The 11680-nt window shown below is 39.8% G+C and overlaps 1 non-coding gene across 1 annotated transcript; it reads right to left on the reverse strand.

Moving 5' to 3' along the window:
* Positions 1–5181: 5181 nt before the first annotated feature.
* On the reverse strand, positions 5182–5263 carry trnal-aag (transfer RNA leucine (anticodon AAG)). The gene has a single exon. It is a non-coding gene; the product is annotated as a tRNA-Leu (tRNA).
* Positions 5264–11680: the final 6417 nt, after the last annotated feature.

Below are 11680 nucleotides of genomic sequence, written 5' to 3' on the forward strand. Positions count from 1 at the left end.
CTGCTATGATGATACGACTATGTTCCAAACCCTTTTAGACTCTTCCACCACCGTTAGCGCTTCTCTCAGTTAGTTCAGCTCATTAAATATATTATCCACAGTATCGCTTATCTTTAAAAACCCAATTCCAAAAATGTTTAGACAGAAGAGAAAATGTCAATGTAAATAGACAGCAGTTTGTAAAAGATGTTATTTATATTCTAGCATACAAACATACATCGCTCCAAAATATGAATGAACGCTTCAGCCAGGGTTGCCAGATTGCGCATTTAAAAGCCCGCCAAAATGCATGGAAAACCGCCCAACATACGAAAAACAGCCGATAATCAGCGCTTAAACAATATTAAACCAGTTAAACATGATCTACTACTGCTGATATCTCACAAATCAGTGATTATAAATTATTAATGGCATTTGAAATAATAAAAAACTAAGACTAAGAAGTCTTAAGGGTTTTTTGTGTTTTTGCTAGAACTGTTTCTACTTGAAGAACTCTAGTATAATTTAAGGTTCTTTGCTAACTCAATTAGATTTTTATGGATTTTTTTCTCTTGCCACATATAAATGCACATAACATTTAATGACTGGAAAACAATCGTGCAATTGATACAGGAAAAAAGGAAAAAGGTGAAAGAAAGGAATCTGTTTGTAATCTACCTGCAAAATTCTCCTCCTGAGATGTTTTTTTTTGTGTGTGTAAGAGGGGGTGGCCAGTGGTGGCCATGGCCACCATAAATGAATCTTCGGCCACCCCTCCGGCCCCCCCATCACCGCTTTGCCGGCAACTTTTTTTGCGGAAGCATTTCTGCACGCAGGTGTTCTCACAGGGACGCAATTCAACAGCGCACCTCAAAGAAGTAGTTCTCCACCAAAACAGTGCAGTAATACACTCGACATAAATGTCAACCACCAACACAATTACAGATGTAGTACTACTTAGTACTACTAGTACTACTATTACTATTTAGTAGCCTAATTGGGCGGACTTTGTTGGAAAACAATTTAATCGCAGTTAAATAACACTTCTATTTAAAAGAATATATTCCGTTTTAAGAAGCTCCAGCATTGTAGAAGGCTATTAAAAGTAAAGTCTATTTTCAATGCTGATTTGGCTTAATAGTGTTGGTCAGTCTGTATCATATTGTTAAAAGAAAATTAAAATTAGTTTTCCATGCATTCACACTAGCATGTTCTGGTGTTCAAATGAGTCTCATCATTACACACAAGTTGGCAGCCAAATGATAAAGTATTGCAAGGGAATATCTAGTGCTGGACAATAGTTCGATATCGATATACAGTGTATCACAAAAGTGAGTACACCCCTCACATTTCTGCAAATATTTCATTATATCTTTTCATGGGACAACACTATAGACATGAAACTTGGATATAACTTAGAGTAGTCAGTGTACAGCTTGTATAGCAGTGTAGATTTACTGTCTTCTGAAAATAACTCAACACACAGCCATTAATGTCTAAATAGCTGGCAACATAAGTGAGTACACCCCACAGTGAACATGTCCAAATTGTGCCCAAATGTGTCGTTGTCCCTCCCTGGTGTCATGTGTCAAGGTCCCAGGTGTAAATGGGGAGCAGGGCTGTTAAATTTGGTGTTTTGGGTACAATTCTCTCATACTGGCCACTGGATATTCAACATGGCACCTCATGGCAAAGAACTCTCTGAGGATGTGAGAAATAGAATTGTTGCTCTCCACAAAGATGGCCTGGGCTATAAGAAGATTGCTAACACCCTGAAACTGAGCTACAGCATGGTGGCCAAGGTCATACAGCGGTTTTCCAGGACAGGTTCCACTCGGAACAGGCTTCGCCAGGGTCGACCAAAGAAGTTGAGTCCACGTGTTCGGCGTCATATCCAGAGGTTGGCTTTAAAAAATAGACACATGAGTGCTGCCAGCATTGCTGCAGAGGTTGAAGACGTAGGAGGTCAGCCTGTCAGTGCTCAGACCATACGCCGCACACTGCATCAACTCGGTCTGCATGGTCTGCACAAGAAAGCCCGCAAACAGTTTGCTGAAGACAAGCAGTCCAAGAACATGGATTACTGGAATGCCCTGTGGTCTGACGAGACCAAGATAAACTTGTTTGGCTCAGATGGTGTCCAGCATGTGTGGCGGCGCCCTGGTGAGAAGTACCAAGACAACTGTATCTTGCCTACAGTCAAGCCTGGTGGTGGTAGCATCATGGTCTTGGGCTGCATGAGTGTTGCTGGCACTGGGGAGCTGCAGTTCATTGAGGGAAACATGAATTCCAACATGTACTGTGACATTCTGAAACAGAGCATGATCCCCTCCCTTCGAAAACTGGGCCTCATGGCAGTTTTCCAACAGGATAACGACCCCAAACACAATCTCCAAGATGACAACTGCCTTGCTGAGGAAGCTGAAGGTAAAGGTGATAGACTAAACCCAATTGAGCACCTGTGGCACATCCTCAAGTGGAAGGTGGAGGAGTTCAAGGTGTCTAACATCCACCAGCTCCGTGATGTCATCATGGAGGAGTGGAAGAGGATTCCAGTAGCAACCTGTGCAGCTCTGGTGAATTCCATGCCCAGGAGGGTTAAGGCAGTGCTGGATAATAATGGTGGTCACACAAAATATTGACACTTTGGGCACAATTTGGACATGTTCACTGTGGGGTGTACTCACTTATGTTGCCAGCTATTTAGACATTAATGGCTGTGTGCTGAGTTATTTTCAGAAGACAGTAAATCTACACTGCTATACAAGTTGTACACTGACTACTCTAAGTTATATCCAAGTTTCATGTCTATAGTGTTGTCCCATGAAAAGATATAATGAAATATTTGCAGAAATGTGAGGGGTGTACTCACTTTTGTGATACACTGTATATCGCGATAGAAAATGTTTCAATAACGGTGATATGATTTTTAAACAAATTCGATCGATATGCATACGTAAGTGCATGATGACGTGCGCCACAGTTACCGCTCTGATTACACTATAATACCTACAACACGGTGGATATTAGCGGCTAAATGAGTTCAACAGCTGTGAGTGAACGAGCATCCACAGTCAATCTGCGACCAGCCGTTCGAGGGGAAAAAAAAGTCTCTGTGACTCTGAAAGTCTCCGGTGCACCAACAGACACACATTAGGCCCATATCTAATCATATCTATAAATCTAAACCAATCAGAGATAGTGAAGGGCGGGACCAGCGTCATCACCGGTGGGCGTTACACAGCAAAATATCATGACGGAGTGTGTAGAATATGTGTGAGCATCTGTGCTGCTGTTACAGATGTTTGTTTTAATGTAAAAACATCAGTCAAATATCGGTGATAAGAAGACGTGACGTGTTTGTCTCAGTTGTTGTTTTCTTTAGTTCACTGACGTGAGAAGAGTTTTGCGCTTCGCTTTCACCGCGACTCTCGACCTAAATAACCGATTTGCTCAGCGCTCGACTCGAGAGATAAAACATCATTAAAGTTCCATGATACAAACAAACATCTGTGTGAAATAACCATCAAACCCAGTCTAACAGCTCCACATGTATCTGTGTTTAACTGGATTTACTTCACGTGTGGTGTTTATATTTCACGTTAAACGTTGTTCGTTCTGTCCGGGTTACTTTTACCGCGTCACATCACACAGTTCATCTTTTCTTTAAGGCACTTTAAAAATATCAGCGACAAACTGACTCAAAATGTAATAATGTCATGTCATGTAGCCTATGTCAATAATATGCGTCTCGTTACTGCATTAATTATATGTAATATTCTTATCATTAAATGAGATGTTCAGTTTGAAGCCCTTAAAACACTTGCACTTTTAATTTAGATTTTCTTTTAATTTAATTTATCTTGAGTTTAAATTTCAGCTTAGTGAAGCACTTTAATCACCAACACTTTTTCAGTAAGTTACCTTTCGTGTAGAATTGTGCTTCAAATACAGAACTTTATGTTGACCAGATTGTTAGTTAATCAATATCAATCAAAGTCAGTATTTAAAAAAGTGAACCTGTAAAACAGGTGTTAAATGCGATGCGGTTGAAAATTGGGTGCACCTAACTTTTGTGCTGGTGCACCTAAGAAAAAAAGTTAGGCACACCAGTGCAGCCAGTGCAAAAAGTTAGTCTAGAGCCATGAGTGTTGCCAGATTGGGCGGTTTTCCTCTAAATTGGGCTTTTTTTTAATGCTAGGCTTGATGTAATTCTACATGACACTCACTGCCTGTTTAAGGTAAATGAGTGAGTGACCAAAACACTACTAGATCCACAGCAACTTGCCACATAAAAAAAAGGTTTCAGACAGTTTCTGTGCCACCCCTGTGTGAGCAATGGTCTCAGTCTGGCCACCCCTATGAAAATTGTCTGGCTCCGCCACTGGTGTAAGCAGCAACATACTTCACCTAAAACTTTATATAATCACCTTCAAGAGAGCCGAAACAGAAATAAAAACATTTTATATTAATTGAAGTTCTACAGGACAACATATGTTAAAGTTTGTAATTTAAGTCACATGCTTGTGGGGATTAAAGCAGGTTGCAGAGCCCGGATAGCTCAGTCGGTAGAGCATCAGACTTTTAATCTGAGGGTCCAGGGTTCAAGTCCCTGTTCGAGTGAGTTGGTTCCTACTGCATTAGGTAAGCGGTAATTTCTAGCATTTAACCAGCCACAGCGAAGAACTGTTGGAGTAGCGACTAATCTTAACCCATCAGATACACGACCATTCTTTTGTTACAGTAAGCTTGCAAGCAGAGCAACAAGACGGTCAGTATTTAAGGGCTTCCTTTCTTACAACATTTCTTCTGCTAAACCATCGTGCTGTATGCTTAATTTAAGACTCTGTGGTGCATCGGTGTGTTTGAGCTTGTTTAAAAGCTCATTGGCTTTAGAACGTATGCTGTTTTCACAGTGTCTGCGTTCCATTTTAGGTATAAACACAGTTATTGGGTGAGTACAATTTTTTATTTTTTATTATGCTTCCTATTATATCATAGTTGCATGTAGTCGGAGTGATGCTAGAGATAACAGCAACGATACAAAGGTACACCAAGTTAAGGTTTGTGTGCACAGTGCGGTCGAACTGTTTCATGTTACATAAAAAAAAAAGTTAAGAAAGGTTGTGGGTCGAAAAGGGCCAATTGAGTATACGTTGCATTGGGTGGGTAAACATGGAGCCGGCATTGAAAAGCCTGAGTTGGCAGCGGTGGGATTCGAACCCACGCCTCTGAAGAGACTGGAGCCTTAATCCAGCGCCTTAGACCGCTCGGCCACGCTACCAGTGGGTAAGGTGCTGATCGAAACGAGCAACTACGTATGCAATTTCTCCTGCATTTTCCAATAGAAGTCAAAGAGGTTGCTCAGTCGGTAGAGCATCAGACTTTTAATCTGAGGGTCCAGGGTTCAAGTCCCTGTTCGGGCAAGTTGTTTCTTACTGCATTAGGTGAGCGGTAATGTCCCGTACTACATGGTTTGTTTAGAATGATGAAGAATTTGTACTTTGTGAGATATTTCTAAGTAAAATAGCATGTACTTGATAAGCTTGAAATAATTGCACACTGCATGTGTAACATGTTCTCCACCCCAACTAGTTGTTTTAAACAGACTGTAGTAAATAGAGGACCGTTTAAATCTATATTTATGTGCAGCCTAATAATGCACTGAGTTTTAGATATTAATACCCACATATTTTATGTTGAATGACATGCATCATAATTTTAGTTCTTGCTTCACAGAGCTGCTTTGTTATTGCACTGCACTAAACAGTTGGTATATCCTGCACTATTTTGGTCCCTACATAATGCAGCATCAACCCTTAAGTCAGTCTGTCAGTGGTACAAAGTTACGATTTGGTTCAGTTCGTCCTAAAGGCTGCGTTAAACGTGAGTACGTGAGCTTAAACACGTTGAACCCCCACTTTAGAATGCAGCATCAATGATCTGTTAGTACATTACAATTTACAAAGGGTAAAGGCGAGTTCTTTATATGGGGAATTAGCTCAATTGGTAGAGTGCTTGCTTCGCGTGCGAGAGGTAGCGGGATCGATGCCCGCGTTCTCCAATGCAGAAACATTATGATCGTTTAAAGGCAACACGTAACATCAGACTCCTTTCGTCATTGCTCACTGAAACGCTGCGTCAAAAATGAGGTCAGTTTTCGCTCTATTTTCATTCATCGTTTAGTTTAAAGACCTTTATTAATTTTTTTAATTGACAAACATGCAATAACTTTGAAACAATCTTGAAACAAATCTTTTCACATTATTATGTATGGTAGAGGGTTAAAGATGTTAATTTGTATAAAGCATGAGCTGTAGCTGCACGCATTCAGTTTAAAACACTGATGCTCGCCTACAAAGCCAAAAATGGACCAGCCCCAAGCTACCATCGTGGTCTAATCAAACCCCGCTCTGTACCACGCAACCTCCGAGCCACTAGTCTCGCTCGACTTGAGCCCCCACCCAGGACTAAAGGAAGACAAGCATCAAGGCTCTTCTCTGTTCTAGCACCCAAGTGGTGGAATGAACTTCCTCTGTCTGTCCGAACATCTGAGTCTCTTGCTGTCTTTAAAAAACGATTAAAAACCCACCTTTTTACTAAGCACTTAAGCTGACTTGTACTTATTTACTAACATTTTTTTTTCCATTTCAAAAAAAAAACAAAAAAAAAAACACTTTGGTTCTAACAGGTTTCAGCAGATTTGTGTTCTTTGACTGTTGTTTACTAAAACTTGAGAAATGAAATGTTTACTATGGAAGCACTTCTGTAAGTCGCTCTGGATGAGAGCGTCTGCTAAATGCAGAAAATGTAAATGTAAAATGTTAGAAGTGGAATTCAAACCCACGCCTCCAGGGGAAACTGCAAACTAAACACAGCACCTTAGACCACTCAACCATCCTGACCTGCTTGCAAAGGTCTAATACCAATCCCACAACACCCTCACGTGAACTAAGCTTTGGATGAACTGTTGTATCTTTTCACATTATTATGTATGGTAGAGGGTTACAGATCGCAGCACCTTAGACCGCATCCTGACTAGCTTGGGTACCGTTGACACCACATCATATATCAATAGAAAGGGAGCCCCATATGAGCACTCCAACTGACCAAATAATGTTTTTGGGTGGACCATTGTTAGCACTGTAACGGCACTAGCATGTTAGGGTGTGTTTTCTCTGGTATGAATGTATTAGGTACAGCCTTCTTGTTGGGTTTTTAACTGACTGGATTATGTGTTAATAACTCAAACCTTGTTTGTGCTGGTTGTAGGCTATTCAATCGACCACTAGATGTAGTGTAGTGTGTATTTGTGTTTCCTTAATTTCGTTGTGTTCTCCCTTAATGTAATTGCGTTCCACCTTAAAGAATTTGTGTTGTCTCTTAATATATTCGCGTTTTTCCTTTTTGTTGTTGTGTTGTCAGCTTTTGTTTGTTTTGTAAATGTTATTGTGTTTTAACTCAGCGGGCCACCGTAATATAGATGGCATAATATGAATACAGTTAGAAAGTAAAACGATGTCGCATGCTGACCTGTGTGGAATACAACTAATGTATGTAGTACTAAGAAGTGTTCCTTAAGGGTTTTTTTTGGTGTTCTTGCTGGAACTGTTCTACAGGACAACATATGTTAAAGTTTGTAATTCAAGTCACATCCTTGTGAGACTTAAAGCAAGTCTGGATAGCTCAGTCGGTAGAGCATCAGACTTTTACTCTGAGGGTCCAGGGTTCAAGTCCCTCTTTGGGCGAGTTGTTTATTACTGCATTAGGTAAGCGGTAATGTCCCGCACTTCATGGTTTAATTAGAAAGTTCAAGAATTTGTACTTTGTGAGATGTTATTAAGTGAAATATCATGTACTTGATAAGCTTGAAATAATAGCACTCTGTGTGTGTAACATGTTCTAGTTGTTTCAAACAGACTGTAGTAAATAGAGGACAGGTTAAATCTATATTTATATTTATATATTTATCTATATTTATATTTATCACTGGGCCAGTGATAGCTCAGTGGTTAAGGTACTGGCTAGTAATCAGAAGGTTGCCAGTTCAAGCCCCACCACCACCAAGTTGCTACTGTTGGGTCCCTGAGCAAGGCCCTTATAATAAGCCTAATAATGCGCTGAGTTTTAAATATTAATACCCACATATTTTTTGTTGCCTTAAAGACTCACTTAAATCCTGATCTAATTTTTGAAGCTACGATTAAGCGATGCCGCAACGAGTTTCATATTACATGATACCCTTAAATAATCATAATGTATCTGCACTGGAGAATGCGGGCATCGATCCCGCTACCTCTCACATGCTAAGCGAGCGCTCTACCATTTGAGCTAATTCCCCTTACGATGCTCCCTTGTTCACATTTTGAAGGTTGTGATATTACTTTAAACTTACCTTTTCTTTTTCATGTAATTACTGATATTTTTTTGGATCTCTGCTGATATCTTGTGGGCCATATTGACTAATCAGTGAAAATTAATGTTTCCTTGTATAATAAAACCATTATGCTTATTTAGCTTTAATTAGCTTTAATTATTAAAGAGTTAATAAGATAGTGATGGTGAAACTAAAAACCTGTTATTACCATCACTAAGTGTTTTTACCATCACAACAAGATATGTGTTGGTAATGACATGTTGAGGTAATGACAGTTTTTACTTAGGAAAAAAGTAAACAGCTAGTATACAATGTACTTTACATACATTTAAATAATGTGAACGTTTCAATTGTAAAATACAGCTGTAACAATGTAAATAGACGCTGAATAAACATACTTCATGATCAGGATGAATACATGTTTAAATTTCTCACACTTATAGAGATCAAAAGCCTGGATCCTGGCATCCATGCGGATGTTACTTTGACACGTACCACCTACTGTACCTCAGCATTGTTGCAGACCATGTACACCCAGTTCATGCAAACTGTATTCCCTGATGGCTGTGTCCTCTGAAGAAGTAAACTTGCATAAAGCATGAGATGTCAGAAGTGGTTTGTACGAACCACTTCTGACATCATTTGTACGAACTGCTTAATCTTTTCATATTATTATGTATGGTAAATTTACTGACTGTAACCCATTTGCTGCACTGTACACTTTGTCACTAGGCTGTAAATCATATATCAATAGAAAGGGAGCCCCATATGAGATCTCCAACTGACCAAATAATGTTTTTGGGTGGACTATTGTTAGCACTGTAACGGCACTAGCATGTTAGGGTGTGTTTTCTCTGGTATGAGTGTATTAGGTACAGCCTTCTTTTTGGGTTTTTAACTGACTGGATTATTTATTAAGAACTCAAACCCTGTTTGTGCTTGTTGTAGGCTATTCAATCGTCCATTAGATGGAATAATATGAATACAGTTAATTTTGCGTTAGAATCAAGCAATAGAACACGAGAGGGAGTGTGTTATCGTGAATAACATCACGGCTGTGATTCGGTCGCAGCCGTGATGTTATTTGCGATAACACATGACCTCAAGTGTTCTATTGATTTTATACAACAGTTTTTACAAAATAAAGAAAGAAAATATATCAAAGAAGCCCTAAATTTCATAATAAATATGCTTTAATATTGACAATACCTTCTGCCAAAAAGTAGTTCCACAACTAATATAAAGTTTAACACTACAAAGCAGACATCCCAAGTTGCAAAAACTCATTTCAGGGAGGTAAGAACAACAAGAAGAAAAAGGCAAGAACCTCCGAAGGGAAACAAAAAATAAAAAACCTCTTGCACACACCAAAGGATATTGGTGATAACAGAACTTTTAGGAGCTGCTAACTGGGCTATTAAACTAACTGTTCGTGTTACAAACACATTAATGTTCCCTACATAGTGCACTAGATTGTGTATCAGATCACGGATTCATGTTCCCTACATAGTGCACTAGACAGTGAATTAGACAACTGATTTATGTTCCCTACACAGTGCGCTAGATTGTATATCAGATAACGGATTTAAAACGCGATCGGGAAAAAGGTCTGTGTCGCCTGCGTGCGCGTTTGTGTGCATGAAGCTTGTCGTTACTGGCAACGTGTCAGCGGAGTAATACAGTTGTGGTGTGAAAAGGCTGTGCTGTTATCACAAATATCACTTCTCAACCAATCAGATTGTAAGGAACTAACTGTTGTATAAAGTAAAACGATGTCTGTTTCTATCACAGTTTCATCGCATGCTGACCTCTAGAATACAACTAATGTATGTAGCACTAAGAAGTGTTTCTTAAGGGTTCTTTTTGTGTTCTTGGTAGAACTGTTTCTACTTGAAGAACTCTTTAGTATAATTTAAGGTTCTTTGCTAACTCAATTTGAGTTTTATGGATTTTTTTTTCTCTTGCCACATATAAATGCACATAACATTTTAATGACTGGAAAACAATCGTGCAATTGATACAGGAAAAAAGGAAAAAGGTGAAAGAAAGGAATCTGTTTGTAATCTACCTGCAAAATTCTCCTCCCGAGATGTTTTTCTTTGTGTGTGTAAGCAGTAACATACTTCACCTAAAACTTTATATAATCGCCTTCAAGAGAGATAGCACGGATCTCTACAGCCCGGATAGCTCAGTCGGTTGAGCATCAGACTTTTAATCTGAGGGTCCAGGGTTCATGTTCGGGCGAGTTGTTTCTTACTGCATTAGGTAAGTGGTAATTTCCTTTACTACATGGTTTATTCAGAAAGTTGAAGAATTTGTACTTTGTGAGATATTTCTAAGTGAAGTAGCATGTACTTGATCAGCTTGAAATAACAGCACCTTGTACAGTGTATCACAAAAGTGAGTACACCCCTCACATTTTTGCAGATATTTAAGTATATCTTTTCATGGGACAACACTGACAAAATGACACTTTGACACAATGAAAAGTAGTCTGTGTGCAGCTTATATAACAGTGTAAATTTATTCTTCCCTCAAAATAACTCAATATACAGCCATTAATGTCTAAACCACCGGCAACAAAAGTGAGTACACCCCTTAGTGAAAGTTCCTGAAGTGTCAATATTTTGTGTGGCCACCATTATTTCCCAGAACTGCCTTAACTCTCCTGGGCATGGAGTTTACCAGAGCTTCACAGGTTGCCACTGGAATGCTTTTCCACTCCTCCATGACGACATCACGGAGCTGGCGGATATTCGAGACTTTGCGCTCCTCCACCTTCCGCTTGAGGATGCCCCAAAGATGTTCTATTGGGTTTAGGTCTGGAGACATGCTTGGCCAGTCCATCACCTTTACCCTCAGCTTTTTCAATAAAGCAGTGGTCGTCTTAGAGGTGTGTTTGGGGTCATTATCATGCTGGAACACTGCCCTGCGACCCAGTTTCCGGAGGGAGGGGATCATGCTCTGCTTCAGTATTTCACAGTACATATTGGAGTTCATGTGTCCCTCAATGAAATGTAACTCCCCAACACCTGCTGCACTCATGCAGCCCCAGACCATGGCATTCCCACCACCATGCTTGACTGTAGGCATGACACACTTATCTTTGTACTCCTCACCTGATTGCCGCCACACATGCTTGAGACCATCTGAACCAAACAAATTAATCTTGGTCTCATCAGACCATAAGACATGGTTCCAGTAATCCATGTCCTTTGTTGACATGTCTTCAGCAAACTGTTTGCGGGCTTTCTTGTGTAGAGACTTCAGAAGAGGCTTCCTTCTGGGGTGACAGCCATGCAGACCAATTTGATGTAGTGTGCG

The sequence above is a fragment of the Trichomycterus rosablanca genome, chromosome 10, assembly GCF_030014385.1.
Source record: "Trichomycterus rosablanca isolate fTriRos1 chromosome 10, fTriRos1.hap1, whole genome shotgun sequence".
Taxonomy (NCBI): Eukaryota; Metazoa; Chordata; class Actinopteri; order Siluriformes; family Trichomycteridae; genus Trichomycterus; species Trichomycterus rosablanca.